Here is a 10,150-nt window from a genome sequence, read left to right on the forward strand (position 1 = left end):
GTGTTTATTCTGAAAATATGTTCTTTCTGCTTTTTTGATGTTAAAATGTCCTTTCTTTTATGAGATTATGGTATGAGCAGATGGCAGTTTGTATTTTTTTTCAAGTCAGCTCATTTAAAAACAAGTTGGCAGCATTAGGTTAGATCTCCCCCTACCCATGTCCTCATTAAAAAAAAATCCTGACCTCTGAAATCAAGTCTGGAAAGCGGTGCTGAGGGGCCATGACTGGAGTGGACTCACTGGAAGGTGGGTCTTTGAATGATGAGGCTGGAGAAAGACAGAGTGGGAGGCTGCTGGAAGCCAGCCGATGGAGATTGTTTCTTTTACTTTAGGACTGTAGAAATGTTTTTGAGAAGGGGAATAACATGATGAAAATAGAACTTGGGAGAAATGCATAGCCTTCTTAGAAGTTACTACTTTCAGATAAATGTTGTCGATAACCCTGATAAGTCAAACAAATAGCATATACTTTGTCTTTTCAGTGATATCTTTACCATTCTCCTCCTCCTAAATGGAAACCAGAATCCCTCTCCATTCTTGGCAAAGGGCAGAAACCAAGCTCTTGCTCCTTTTGCATCTTCTAGTACTTCAAAGAGCCTTGAGCTTTATTATCAGGCCCAGGTTAAAATCTCAGCTCTAAGATCTTTTCTAGCAGCATGATAAGATTCAATTCCCTCAGTTTCAGATGGAAAAGAATCTGATGATGTACTTACACAAAGTACAAAAAAAGCACATTAGGAACTATAAAGTACCATATTAATTACATTATTATTCATGGGACTCCTCAGAACAAAGATCATTCTCAATTCTAGTTCCAAGGTCTAGGCAAACAGCAATATGTAAGCTTGCTCTTCTCCCATTCCCCCCCACCCTCCCTCGCTAACTTTGAGGAATATCATAAAAAGGTCCAAGCCAGTCTTGATGGATGTAGTTAACTGGGCGGTCCCAGGACAGGACTGGAGGGGGTGCATGGAAACTGGGACTGACCATCCCCTCCTCTGGGCTACAACAGAAAGATGCCTTGGGCTTGCATAGCTGAGAAAAGATGAGGTCTCTCTTCCCTTCTGCTTCCTTTATTTATGCCTTCTGATGCTAAATCTCTCAAGATGTTTCCATATCCATCCATATCTAGATCTTAGAAACCTTGAAGATAACAGTGTTCAGGATTTTGAACTGTGGCTTAGTGCATGGAAACTAAAACAAAAAAGGAGAGGGGAAGGGGGACTGACAGAAGCTTGGATGAGTAGGAACCAAAGACAAAGAATTGTGAAGAGGGGATGGGAAAGTAATTCTCACTCAAAAGTTCCATGTTTATAGGACTTCTCTCATGCTGCTACTCTCTATCTTTCCTGCCACCAAAAGGGAAATAAATGGAAGGAAGAGAAGACAGAGTATTTTGTGCAGAGCCTGCTTAGATAAGAGGCTGAGGCTGATTCTTCACAGAGGGTGCTTATGGTCCCAGTCAGAGCAAGGAGTGAAGAGATGATCAGCAGCCAGTGGCAGGGAGACATGTACCAAAACTAACCAACTCATAGCTGTTTGAACTGATCAGGTTAAAATACACACACAGCAAAATTCTGTTCTTTGCTTTAATATTTTTTGTTCCTGAGGTTTGTGGATACTAAATCTCATTAAGGGGGTTTTAGATGACTGCAGGACTAGTCATGAGCAAGCTTGACTTAATCAATTTTCAAACATGACTTAATTCTGATGCCTTGGGATAGAACCCCAGTCTCTGAGAGTAGAGGTCAGGGATGTAGGTAGGTGAGTAGTGGTCAAGTATAAAAGGAATGACAGTTAACAGTTAGTGAATGCCTGCTGTGAACTAGGTGCCTTCTGCACTTCGTGTCATTTAAGAGAACCCACATGAGTATTATTCTTTTCCTTCCACAGATGATTGTGTTATTCCAATTCTTTGAGGTTCTTGTCACTACTCATTAGAATAATTGGGATTTGAATCCAAGCTGTATTACTCCAAAGTCCATGCTTTTTCCCCCATATGTTTCACATTGGATAAATTTCCCAGTCTTCTTGGAATTCGGGTATCTCCTCTATAAATGTGGAAATATTGAAAGTATCAAAATATCCCCATAATAGAGCTGCTGTGAAGGTGAATGTAGAAGAGATAGAAAAGAACTTTTTGCAGATTTCTACGATTGAAAGTGCATCATTATTAACCCTGAGTGGCAAGTGCTAAATGTATATTTAATAAGGTGCTTTTCATTCATTTATTCATTCAGTGATAGCTGAGGGCCAAAGGCTACATAACTCTTTAGGAGAACTGGGTTCTAACCCTGATTTGCAGCCTCTCTCCTAGATAAATAAATAAGTTATATTCTGCACTGATATGCTCTCAAATACAGAATAAGGTCTCTGCTATGTGGACAGGTCCTAAAAGGGCTAAGTTTTCCCAAGCAGACCACATAGTCTCTGATGTTTTGACAGAGAAAGGTCATGCCTTGTTGATTTCTAATAAGAACCAGCAGAGGGAAGTGCATGAGAAAAGGGTGACCTTCAGTAATGACTTTAAAGGTAAACATCCATTTTCCATTTATATACCAAATTGCCACAGGATATATAACATGCAACCTTATTTGCTAACATCAAGAGCTGTCACATTTTACAACAAACTGGAACTCCATAAAGATATGTTCTCTCTTATAATTAGCATTTGGCATTGAAAGACACTTTCTGAAGGTTTTTGGCATGTTTCTAAATAACGCTTCAAGTAGATCTGTTTCTTTCTTTCTTCTGATGGTAAAAGATTACTTTGCCCCTGACATATCTTCATTTTCACTCCTGCCTAACTGAATCCCACCGCTCATCAGGACTCAAGACTCAGCTTTTCTAGAAGCCTCCCTGGCCACCCCCTCCCACCCCACAGTGATCTCTCCCTCCTTTCCTTTCTAATGGCACAGGTGGCAGGAACATTGTGATCATGGGGGAGGCTAGAAGGGAGGCAGAAATGCGGGTAACCATATGTCCTGGCTTGCTGGGAACAGTCTAGGTTTATGCATGTTGCTGGCATAACTATACTAAAAGCACATGCACTCTCAAAAGTATCCCAGTGAGGATGACAAATTATATGATCACCCTAGGCAGACTGGATATGTTCCTGTCTCAGTTTTCCTGAGCTGCTATGGCAAATACCACACAATAGGTCAGCTTAAAGAACGGAAATTTGTTGACTCAAGGATCTGAGGCTAGGAGAAGTCCAAAATCAAGGCATCAGCAAGGCGAAGCGTTTGCCCCAAAGTCTGTAACATTCTGGTGTTGGCTGCTGGGGATACTTGGGGTTCTGCGGCTGGTAGCCCTGCCTTGCATCCCATGGTGATGCCTGCTTTTTTCTTCCAGGTGCAGTTGACTTTTGGCTTCTAGCTCCTCCCTGTGGCTTTCTCTGATTTTCTCTGAATTTCTTCTGCTTATTCAAGACTCCAGTGTTCAGATTCAGACCCACCCTCATTCATTTGGGCCACATATGAACTAAAATAACATTTTCAACGCATCCTATTTACAATGGATTTTTACCCACAGGAATGTGGATCAAGACCAAGTACCTGTCTAAATTGGAGTAAATAATTCATTCCACACACTCTCCATGGATACCAGTTTATGGGAGTGCTGCAAAAGCACTTTTCTAAATTTGTCTGCACTGGTTGCAGTAGGTAAGGAAGGAGAGTCTCGAACCCTTTTAGTTGCTGCCAGGCCCCATTTATCCTCACCACGTGGGCCTCACTCCATCTCCCATTTGTTCCTACAGGTTCACGGCTCCATCTTGCTCTCTGCCCGGTTGGACTGACCTGTTTGGACAATATCAACATCTCACCTTGCTCTCTGGCTTTTACTTGACTTAAGAAAATGGAGTGTACTAGAAGGAGGTAAGAGTGAAGCCAAGGTATTCACAGCCCCATCTCCTTCATCGTGGGGTTACCTCAACTTGCCTGTGTTCCTTTTCCGTACAAAGTGGCTTTCTCTATACCACTTTCTCCTTCTGACTTCTTCTAATAGTTCCTTCCCTTGTGCTGGGGGGATAATAGCACTATCCCTTGTGCCTTCCCTAGACCCTACTCCCAACTTTCTTTGGTGCCTTTATTAAACTCCCTTTGAATCATCCTAATTTGGGTGCACTATAGGTTTCACCCAGGATCCTGACTGATACATTATGTCACTGGAAGATTAGTCTCCTCACTTGGCACTTTCTCCAGGTCTTGTATTTACTAAACAATCTTTAACTCTCAGAGACCAAATTGCATATGAGATGTTGGACTTAATTGTGTAGGAGCATAAAACTAAAGAGGGAGTGGGATAGATAGCACAGGGGAGGGGTGGGTGTATTGCAGGATCATTCTGGGCATTAGGGGGCAGAATTGTTCTAGTTTAGACGGAAAGGGAGCTTCCGAACTAGATTGTCAGACAAGGCTTCCTTAGTCACTTATTTCCCCATATCCATCTCCTGAACCTGAAACCCATGAACCAAGTTCCAATATTACTTACTGAATCCAATTCTACATTATTTACTGAGTTTCTCTGCTCACTTTTCCCAGCAAAGACTTCCTACTCTGGCCAAGCAGGTTTCCTTATCCCGTCTCACACAGGCCATGCTTATTTCTTCCACTGGGATCACCCTACTCCCCTTCCCTTCAATGGGGCTCCTCTTTGCCCCTGATTTCGAGCCTATTTCTTTCTATCCAAGCCATACTCCTTTCTCCCTTCAGTAACTCTCAGTGTTTATTTGCTCAGCACCACACACTTTAACATTTAATTATTCTCTAAGGCCTTCCAATGATTGTTTTTATTTAGCCAACTGGACAGTAATCCCTTCAGAGCAAAGGCCACATGATGTGTCTCTATCAAAGACAACTGCTGAGCAGATAGTAGGTGCTTAATAAAAAGTTGTTATTTGATGGACTCAGACAGCTACCCTTAAAACAGCTTAAATACCAATTTTATGGGGGTGAAAATGGAGACCTGAGGAAGGACACAAGAGTTCTTCTACATTGAAAGAAACTGTTTTCATTTCCTTTGGAATTTCCTCTCGAATTTTAAAAAAAGGAAACCATTTTTTTCCCCCTACTATCAGTTTGGAAGGAGAATAAAATAGGATTTGTTTCATAAATCATTTTGGGTGAATTTCTTTCTTCAAAATTCAAGTCTGAAGGAGAACCTAAGATGGCGGCTAGGTGAGACAGGGCAAAAAAACACCTCCATGAAAAATGCTAGATAAAAATCAGAAAGTGACCCAGAACACCACTGCCAGTGACGCACCAGCCGGACAAGGTCTGCTAAATTCACAGGGAATGTGCGTTTGGTGAAACCAGGAGCCTGCATTCTGAAGTGAGTGAGTGAGTTGGCTGAAAGTCCCGTGGCTATGCTGTGGTGTGGGGAAATGGTGAGCTGGCGTTTGGAGACAGACTAGTTCTTTAAAAAAAAAAAAGCCTGGGAGTGGCTGCAGATACCACGGGGAGAGCCGCGCAGTGAAGCATGGCGGGAGCGGGCTGGGCTAACGCCTCAGTGTTTGGCGTGGAGGATACCCCTTCCCACACCTGCTGCTAATTGTCTCGAGACCAGGGGAGCAGAGGGGAGCCAAAAGGAGAAAAAAAACCGCATTCCTTGCAGCCATCTCCCCAGCGGGCGGGGGACGCTCCTGCCCGGGGCCAGACCCACAGCCCTGAGCCGCGCCAAGAAACCCAGTGTGATGGGGAATCTTTCCCGCAGCACTACACACAAGCCACAATATCGGCCGTGGACAGTGGCCTTTAATACACCCATGGCTGATTGTCCTGGAGCTCAGAGAGTGGAGCTGTGCGAAAAGCGGGAAGTTAATGCGTCCCATTCAACCATCTTTGAAGCAGGCTGGGAGCGCCCCTGCATGGCCCAGTGACCCAGGGCTTCCCTGGTGGGCCAGTGCACACTAGTGACGTGGTGCAGCCCTCCCTCAGCAGAGGTCCTGGAAGAGCACAGCTGGGAAGGGGGAACTGCTCAGAAATCCCAGGGACCCTACACAAATACCAAGGACTTGTCGGTTAGCAGCAGAGACAATCAGTGGAAAGTCTGAAATGAAGGCTTAGGCTCCTGCAACAACCTTAAATCTCTGGGGACACCTGGGAGATTTGATTATTAAAGCTTCCCTGCCTCCCTAACCACCCAGACACACGCCCCACATTCAGGGCGGACAGCACCAGCAACATACCCATACTTGGTGCACCAGTTGGACCCCACAAGAATCACATCCCCACACACCACAAAGACAAAGTGAGGGAGAACTTATTTGAGGAGAATAGGTGACTCACGGATGCCATCTGCTGGTTAGTTAGAGAAAGTGTATGCCACCAAGCTGCAGTTCTGTCAAATTAGGGATCAAGTAAAACAAATGCCAAGAGGCCAAAAACAACAGAAAATCTTAAAGCATATGATAAAACCAGATGATATGGAGAATCCACACCAAAACACACAAATCAAAAGATCAGAAGACACACTGTACTTGGCGCAATTAATCAAAGAATTACAGACAGGCAACAAGAGCATGGCTCAGGATATAAAGGACATGAAGAAGAGCATGGCACAGGATATAAGGGACTTAAAGAAGACCCTAGAAGAGCATAAAGAAGAAATTGCAAGAGTAAATAAAAAAATAGAAGATCTTATGGAAATAAAAGAAACTGTAGGCCAAATTCAAAAGACTCTGGATACTTAAATACAAGATTAGAGGCAGTTGAACAAAAACTCAGCCTCCTCGCAGACCACAGAACATAAAATGAAAGAATAAAAGAAATAATGGGGAAAAACATCGAAAACGAAATAGATCTCAGGGATATGATAGATAAAATAAAACATCCAAATTTAAGACTCATTTGTGTCCCAGAAGGGGAAGAGAAGGGTGAAGGTCTAGAAAGAGTATTCAAAGAAATTGTTGGGGAAAACTTCCCAAACCTTCTACACAATATAAATACACAAAGCATAAATGCCCAGCAAACTCCAAATAGAATAAATCCAAATAAACCCACTCCAAGACATATTCTGATTAGACTGTCAAATACTGAAGAAAAGGAGCAAGTTCTGAAAGCAGCAAGAGAAAAGCAATTCACCACATACAAAGGAAACAACATAAGACTAAGTAGTGACTACTCAGCGGTCACCATGGAGGCGAGAAGGCAGTGGCAGGACATATTTAAAACTCTGAGAGAGAAAAATTTCCAACCAAGAATACTTTATCCAGCAAAACTCTCCTTCAAATTTGAGGGAGAGCTTAAATTTTTCACAAACAAATGCTGAGAGATTTTGCTAATAAAAGACCTGCCTTACTTCAGATACTAAACGGAGCCCTACTGACCGAGAAAAAAGCTGAGGGACTTCACCACCAGTAGATCAGTCCTATAAGAAATTCTAAAGGGAGTTGAGCAGGCTGAAAGGAAGGGACACTAAACAATTGACTGAAACTACATGAAGAAATAAAGGGTACCGCTAAAGATCACATGGTAAATATAAATACCAATACTACTGTATTTTTGATTTGTAACTCCACTATTTACTTCCTACAGGATCTAAAATACATAAACTGTAATGATAAATCAGTGGTTTTGGACTCAATGTAAAATATGTAATTTTTGACAAGAACTACATAAAGGTGGGGGAATGAGGGAGTATAGGAACATAGTTTATGTGTCCTATTGAAGTTAAGTTGGTATCAAAGAAAAACAAGATTGTTACAGATTTAAGATGTTAAATTTAAGCCCCACAGTAAACACAAAGAAAGTATCAGAGAATATAACCATAGAGATGAAAAGTGGAGTAGGGGTTCCGAGAAGTGCGGGAAGGGGCAATGGGGAGTTAAGAAATGAGTGTAGGGTTTCTGTTTGGGGTGAAGGGAAACTTCTAGAAAGGGACGGTAGGAAGGTGATAGCACTGAAACATTCTAAATGTGATTAATCCCACTAATGGAATGCTAGGGAGGGGGTGCAATGGGAAGATTTAGGCTGTATATATGTTTCCACAATTGGTAAAAAAAAAAAAAAAAAAAAAGACAGTATAAATAGATGACAATTAAATGCCAAGGATGATCCTGGATGGGATCTGAGGATGGAGGAGAGGAGGGTCAAAGGGACACAGATGGGACATAAGGGAAAAAAAAAAAGGAAATATAGAATGATAGAATGTAAGCTTTGTATCAAGGTTGAATTTCTTGAACTTCTTAGCTGCGTTTAATGGAATTACAGAAAAGAATGTTCTTGTTCATGGGAAATGTATATGTGAATTATATTGTTTTTTCAAGGATATGTGCAGCTTGCTCTCATATTTTCAGAAGACAGAGGAATAGAAGATGGATGATAGGGAGGGAAAGAAAGAAAGAAATAGTGGTGTGACAGGATGTTAAAGGTGGTGGATGGGGTATTGGGGGAGGGGGGTCAGAGTATGCTGGAGTTCTGTGTATGGGGTTTGTACTATTTTTGCAACTGTTCCTGTACGTTTGAATTTATCTCAAAATAAAATGTCTTATAAAAAAAAATTAAAGTCTGAAACCAGGTTGCCTTTCTTTGATTCTAATCCTTTTCATGTTATTCTGTGTATGTCATGTGAAATCAGGGTTGCCATGGCAACCACTCATTATTTTTCAGGAGTTGGCTAGAAGTTTTAACTGAAAAAAAAAAAAATCCCTAAATCTTTCTAGCCTGCATGTAGTCTTAATTTATATCCTACAGTGGTTTCTAATTTTCACAATTCCTTAACTAAGCACTTTGCTGCAGTTTTAAAAAAATCTTACCCATCTACAACTTTGAGAAAGAATTCAGTAGCTTGACTTCCAGCCCTCTCCCCTTTTTGTTAATAATCTAAGAGACTTTTAAAAATTTCTGACATTTTGGAATCTTGCTCCATCTCAGGGTGGAAGATGTATGTAGATCTAAAGAAGGTTAGCAATGGTGTTTGTGTGTGTTTGTGCATACCTCATGAAGTTGGAGAAGCTGCAGTATAAATTAAGGAGAAAGATTTATTCTTTAATTATTTTACCTCCACACATTTTTTTTTTCCTGTTTGTCATATTCTCAGCATTGTGCTCAATTTTCTGAACGATTCAAGAAAAGCTTAAAATCTGGTTGGAAAAGGTAAATTAAAACGCAAGATAATATAGACAGATGATATACAAAATAAAGTCAAGAAATTATGGAAAGAGTTGAGAAAATGAAGGAAGTAAGCAGTGACTGTCAGCAATACCTCAGTGCAGAAGAGGTGCTTTTACTGCCAGGGCTTTGTAAAAAGACTAACTGAAGAAGTAGCTCAATGGCCTATTTAGGGTTCTCGATTGGGGAACTACTACTTCCTAGAGGCATTTTTTAAATGGAAGGTATCTTTCACTCGTCACAGTCAATGCAGGCACTACTGGTGCTTGGGGCAGAGGCCAGGGATACCAGACAACCTGCAATGCACAGGACCTGCACTGAGATTATGTGGCAATCCCCACAGTATTCAAAAGACCCACAGGACTAAACCCACAAAATTATAAATCAGTGGTATCTTAGTATATAATAATACTGAAAAAATTTACAAAACGATAAATAAAAGGCCCATGGATTCAGAACTAGCTAGTTATGGAGATGGCAGCCGGCTTCCCCAATCTTTACATTCTTCTAGTAGTGTCTTAGTGCATGTCCAACTACACAGTGACTTGAGAATGGTTTCAGTGCAGACGTGAAGTTACCACACAAATAATGAAATGGTTCAAAGGAATTTGCAATCACCTTAGTTATGCATTCACATATTTAGAACCAAACATTATTTTCAGTGTTATATATATATTTCAGTGAAATACAGGGATCTCAATAAATTTTATTTAAAAGGTTGTTTTAAAATACTGTATAGTGTTTTCCATATGTTTAAAAATTACAGCACAATGATAAGAAATCTACATTGCAAAATTTTGTAAAAGCTCTGTATATTTCAATTGTAAGATTGAAATTATTTGGGGGAGGGATTGGCTTTTGGTTTTCTCAGTCTTTCTCTAACACTGTGTTTAATTTCTCTAAAACTGCTCATTTGTGTTTCTTTTTCCAGTCCACTATATTCCCTATTGAATTTCAAAGGATTTGGTCTCCAAGGATTTATTAGGTGCCAGAGACTGAATGTATGCCTTGGGAGGTAGTGGGATCCCAGGAACCCT

General features: G+C 41.0%; 1 protein-coding gene across 4 annotated transcripts in view; it reads right to left on the bottom strand.

Annotated features, from left to right (window-relative positions):
- The window catches only part of DPP6 (dipeptidyl peptidase like 6), a 1,366,335-nt gene that overhangs the window by 913,265 nt on the left and 442,920 nt on the right, over positions 1–10,150 (bottom strand). The gene's annotated exons all lie outside the window — the stretch shown is intronic.

Source organism: Choloepus didactylus, chromosome 5 (genome assembly GCF_015220235.1).
Source record: "Choloepus didactylus isolate mChoDid1 chromosome 5, mChoDid1.pri, whole genome shotgun sequence".
Classification (NCBI taxonomy): Eukaryota; Metazoa; Chordata; class Mammalia; order Pilosa; family Megalonychidae; genus Choloepus; species Choloepus didactylus.